This window comes from Panthera leo, chromosome A3 (assembly GCF_018350215.1).
Source record: "Panthera leo isolate Ple1 chromosome A3, P.leo_Ple1_pat1.1, whole genome shotgun sequence".
Classification (NCBI taxonomy): Eukaryota; Metazoa; Chordata; class Mammalia; order Carnivora; family Felidae; genus Panthera; species Panthera leo.
This window is the reverse complement of record NC_056681.1, coordinates 15,615,491-15,621,282: the sequence shown is the minus strand read 5'-3', so window position 1 is coordinate 15,621,282 and position 5,792 is coordinate 15,615,491. Positions and strand designations below refer to the sequence as shown.

Sequence of the window (5,792 nt, the reverse complement as noted above, 5' to 3'; positions counted from 1 at the left end):
TGGATGGATGGATGGATGAATGTTTGGCTGACTGGCTGGCTGGGGGCTGGCTGATGAGTGACTGACTAGATAGATAGATAGATAGATAGAACCAAAATTCTGAAGCCACTGGAGAGCTATAGCCTTGACTCCTTGAGACTGTGTATTCTGATCCAGGAAACATTTCTTTAGCACCTGTCAGATGCCAGAGATTTATTATACCATTTAAAACTCAGTAGCTCTTACCAATATCAGGAATGAGAGAGGTGGCACCAGTAAGCTCCTACAGATATTAAAAGGCTAAGAACAATATCATGAACAATTTTATGCTAATAAATTCAGTAACTTAAATAAAATGGACGAATTCCTTGAAAGATACAAAACACCAAAGCTCATTCAAGAAGAAAATAGATAATCTGAATAGCCTTATATCTGTTAAAACTTAATAGCTCCGGGAGGTATAGGTATTACTGTCCTCTTTTTACAGATAAGGAAACTGAGACTCAGAGAGGTGAAGTCTTTTAAGCTCAAGGTCTTGCAGCTAAAGTATGGGAGCTAGGATTGAAATGCAGGTTTTCTGGTTCTTATTCCAGTGCCCTTTCTAGCACACCACATTGCCTCTAAAGACTGCAGCTCCTTATTTCCTGGAAAATTGTTTCTTCCCAGTCCTCAGCCTCCCACCCCATCCTTTCTTATGCACTCTTTGTTTTCATCAGGATTATATTCATTGTATTTGGACTCCATGTTCTTTTTTGTGTCTGGGGAAAAAAAAGTCTCCTCTACCAGCTTGCACTCGAACCAACTTGGAAAAAGCTTAAATGCTGTTGCAGATGTACAACTTAAAAATGTGAAGTTTGTAGCTTTAACTTTTTGTAATAAAAACTAATAACACTGGCTTAAGTGCTGACTTGAAATGCTATTTTATAAAGTTTGGATGTAAATAATCAACTGAGGTCAGCAGTTTGTATATGTGTGAAACATAGCTTCCTCCCCTGCACCTTTTTTAATTTGAGGTGCTTCCTGTGTGCTTTTATGTTAGAATTGTTGTCTTTCCTACTTCCTACACATTGTCACCTTTGTTTTAAATAAACTGTCCTTTGGAACACAAGACTTTCTTCTTTTTAAAAATGAGATCCTCCCTCCGTAGCCTGGATAATGGTGTTGGGAACCTCTGCGACATTGACTGTGTCGTATGTTTATTTCAGAATCCAAAGCTGGGGGAGAAGTAGCTAAGGTAGGGAGTAAATGCCGACTGTGTCCCCAGTCTGAGCTAGTCGTCAGGGAGATAAAGATAAACCAGACATAGTTCTTGCAGACCAGATGGGGAGTCAGTCAAGTGCATATGGAAATACCACAGTGGAAAGAAGTTCACCGACCATGGACACAGGAGGAGAGAATGACAGTCAATTCTGCTGGGGTGTCCAAGGAAGCTTTTCTGGAAATCGTGCATCTTCAGCTTGAAATAGGCAAGAGATGGCCAGGTCAAGAAAGGGCAAGAAGTGAGGGATCGAAGACCTCGTGGGCAGAGTGACCGGCCTATGCCGAGGGTCTGGTGTGAGAGTCTGGATGTAAGGTCACCATGACACCCTTCATCTCTGTTGTTGCATGAACTGGGCCGGGCACAGCCCAGCATTCAGAGCGGAGCTGTCCTCCTGTGGCCCGTCCTCATCCAGAAGTACATGTCTAGCCCGCCCCGCCCCAGGTTTTCTCAGTCTCAGAGTTTATACCAAAGCAGGGAAGGAATGGAGTTACACCAAAAAGTGAGTGCGGGTCTCTTGAGTCAAATTGCTCTACAGTGTTTAATATAATAGTTCCACAGTCTCTCTGCATAACGTCATGCTATTCTGTCAGCCCTCTGGGCGTGGGGGTGATGTGTGTCTCTTGTTGCCTAATTTACTCCCCTTATTCCCTGAAAGAGTCAGAGTGTCTGCCTTCCTGTTGCCAGGGTTTGATGACAGGTGTTCCCTGTTGCTCAGACTCAGAACCTGTGGCCAGAAGGTGGAAAGAAGAGATGAAGTAAGTTCCCGTTTACTAAGCACTTACTAGACATCAGACACACTGCCGAGCCTTTCAGGTTGTTTCATCTTTTTGCACAGACTCTGAGGTATTTAGTACTAGACGCTTTTTTTTTTTAAGTTTATTTACATTCTGAGAGAGAGAGAGCATGCGCGCATGAGCAAGTGGGGGAGGGGCAGAGAGCTTGGGAGAGGAGGAGAATCCCAAGCAGGCTCCGTACTGCCAGTGCGGAGCCCAACGTGGAGCCCGAACTCATGAACTGTGAGATCGTGACCTAAGCCGAAACCAGGAGTCGGATGCTTAGCCGACTGAGCCATCCAGGCGCCCCTAGTGCTACGCCCTTTCTATAGATAGGGGATTCTAATAGTGTGCGGTACTGACCACTAGGGAGCGTTCTGGAAATGCTTCAGAATGGTTTGTTGTGACCATGACCGCAGGATCCGGTCAGCATTTAATGGGCAGAGGCAGGGATGCTAGGTGTCCTGCAGTGCATTCTGGGCAGTCCTGCACAGCATCAAACCCCACTGGACATTTCTGTTGGTGAGAAACTTGTTTATCAGCACCTCATTCAAAACCAAACCTCACTGACCTCTAGACACAAAGTACTTTGTGCAAGGTTTCACTATTAGTTTTCCAAGAATGAACTATGTGGAATGAAGGGACACTTGCGGTTTGTTTTGTGTGGAGCTTTCCCAAGAGCTGGTCTCCATTTCAGAAAACCACATCATCCGCGGCACCGATGCCGGCAATAGTTGAGTGACTAGTGCAGTTGTAACGCAGATTCACAGCGAGTCTGTGTCACGTGTAAATAAATAAACCATCATTCAGAGGAGGATGAAGTGCCATAAGGAAAATAAAACAGTAATGCGATTCTGAGCAATATGTGAGTGTGTGAGTGTGTGTGTACGTGTGTGTGTTTGCACATGTGCATGCACGAATATGCAGAGAGGGACAGCTTTTTTTTTAATTTTTAAAAAATATTTATTTTTGAGAGAGAGGGAGATACAGAATCTGAAGCAGGCTCCAGGCTCTGAGCTGTCAGCACAGAGCCCAACGCGGGGCTTGAACTCACAAACTGCAAGACCACGACCTGAGCTGAAGTCAGATGCTCAACCAACTGAGCCACCCAGGCACCCCAGAGACACCTTTACGTAGAGTGATCCAGGCAGGTTTTCTGAAGAGATGGCTTTTGAAGTGAGACCTGAATGACAAGAAGAAGCCAGACAGGCAGAGTCCATGATGGTGGACATTCCATGCTGAAGGAGCATCAAGAACAAAGGCCCTGAGGCCAGGACAGAAGTTTGATTTGTTGGAAGGATGGCCGCCCTGCCTGGAACGGTGAACAAAGGACAGAGTAGGTGGCAGTGACATCAGAGAGATGAGTGAAGATGAACAGGTGGGGCCTTGTGGTCCATGGGAAGGGGTGTCATTCCTGATGAGACTGAAGCATCAGAGGGAAACCACCCCACCCTGTGCAATGTAAGAGATGCTTACTCTCAGCCAGCTTCCTGCCTTACAGACAATGCAACTGAGGCCCGAGGTTTGGCCATGTCGGGTCTGGATTCCACCCCAGACTTCTTGACCCCGCTATTCATTCTGAGACCCCAACTGTGGCTTCAAGTACAAGAATGCCTCTGGTTTGTGATCTCTACACATGCAGACTACTTCCCTTCCCAGCAGCCTCTGCTCGAAGTTGCTCTACCATTCCCAAAGAAAACCAGAGCGCTGCTGGATTTCCGTTTCCTTCATATGTGTTTTTTATCTTCTTCCTAGCATTTATTGCGCCAGGCGTTTTCACATAGGTTACCTCACTTGAACTTGACATCAACACTCTGAGGTGTCGGGGTCATTATATCAAGACAAGTGAAGGAACAGGCTGAGAGAGGCAAGAAACACAACCAAGATCACACAGCTTGTTGGTAGCAGAGATTCAAGTACAAGTCCATCTGGCCTCAGGGCCCATGTTCTTTCCTCCTCACCATGTGGTATCACTCGTGTTCTCCCATCCTATTCAAGTAATCCCAGTAACTCTCTAAGACTGAAGCCAACACAGGAATGCACAGCTAGGACAGCAGCAGGGGAGGTGACCTGATGACCTCTGTGGAACCTCTGGATCCACCTGAACTTACGCCACGGTGTTGGATTTCTGTCACTTGTAACTGAACGCTTCCTTACCCATGCAAGAAGACGGGAAAAGGTGGAGCAGGGAGGGCTTTGGATACCAGCCTGACAGAGGTTGGAGGTCGACCTTGAGACATGCTTCTTGGAGATCAAAGATCCGGTCCAGGGTCATGTACCTGGTAAGTGGCAGGGCCAATGTCAGAACCCAGGTCTGACTCCGGGAGCAAGGTGTGTGCAGTTCCTCCCCTTCAGCTCATGAATTTCCTGAAGGTTCTGAACCCACTCCGTTTGAACAGGTTAATCACCAGTCTACATATGACCTTGTCTTCTTTTCTAGCAGACAAGATTCTGAAAGACACTGTCCCTTTCATCTCAAAAGCTCCTGCCTTATGAGGTTAGTGTCTCAACTTACTAAATTTCCCGGAGACTTCTTTCCACACTCAGGCACAGGGCCTGGCTGGCCTGGAATATGAGATCTGGCAGTCATCACGGACCATCCCAGCCAGCACCTGAAGGCCACGTCCAGAGCATGAAGACCCACACTTCAAAACCACTTCCTTCAATGGCACCCAGGGAGTTAAGTTTGCCAAAGAGAGTGAGAACAGTGAGCTGTGGTGCCCAGTTGAGTACAGCCCCATATTAGGTGGCCTGAGCTTGAATCCCTGATGCACTGCTTTCTGATCATCTGACTGTGGGCCAGTTTCCTCAGCTGTCCCAAAACTGATTATTCTATTTCATTGTTGGCTTTGCCTTATAGGGCTGTTGTGAGAAGTAGCGGATAAGGGACATGAAATCATGCTGTAAACTGTAGAGTGCCACAGGTAAGTGGTGAGTGGTTATTTTTATTAGTTGACAGGTCACCTTCACTCTTGGGAGCCTCAAGAAGTACCTTAGGAGGCAACCAGATTCCCTTCCATCCCCTTTCTCCAATAGGAACACTCCTCTTGGCCTTATTTAAGCCAAAAATCTCTTCTCCTCACAGAGAGACTCAGGTATGACCTTGGACCTCCCTGGGTCTCTGTTTTTTGATCTATAACATGGGGCTGGGGAGGGGAAGATCTTAAATTGGATCCTCCTTGAGGAACATTGTGTCTCACTAACCAGGGAAGTCTGCACCCCCAGGTCATTGGAAACAGGGAGAAACTACCACAGACATCACATCCCAGAGCCCCAAATGACCTGAGCTTCCCCATGTACCCTCCAGGCCTAGTGCCCCAGTTACTCCTGAACATCTCTGGACATCATCTCTCCACTTTACAGAACATGAAACTGAGGCCCAAGAGGGCAAGACTGTAAGGGGGATAACGATGGGATCTGTCCTTTTAGAAACTGCTCGACTCCCACGCCAGCCAGGGGTTCACATGGTGGCTGCTGTGTTCTCATGGACCCAACCCTTTGCCACAGTGGAGTGACCCAGCAAGCTCATCCAGAACTGGGCCAGTCATCTCCTCTGACACAGTTTTCAACCTAGAACTGGGAAAGAGTTCTCTGGCAGAGGTGCCACAAGATGTGGAACCGAGAGAGATATTGGTGACCCCGTTGTCTGCCATGTCGTACAGATTCAGTGTCTGTCTTTCTCTCTTATTCCTGGTTTCTGTTGTTGCTGAAGCCAAGCCATCTATCTGTCATTCCCATCGGTGGTATTATAATAAATATTTGTTCGTTTTGCCCACTCA

The 5,792-nt window shown here is 47.0% G+C and overlaps 1 long non-coding RNA gene across 1 annotated transcript; it reads left to right on the top strand.

The window, feature by feature from the left end:
* The first annotated feature begins 4,387 nt into the window (after positions 1-4,387).
* On the top strand, positions 4,388-5,792 carry LOC122214898. Its single transcript, XR_006200134.1, has 4 exons — positions 4,388-4,510; positions 4,874-4,937; positions 5,050-5,108; positions 5,443-5,792. It is a non-coding gene; the product is annotated as an uncharacterized LOC122214898 (long non-coding RNA).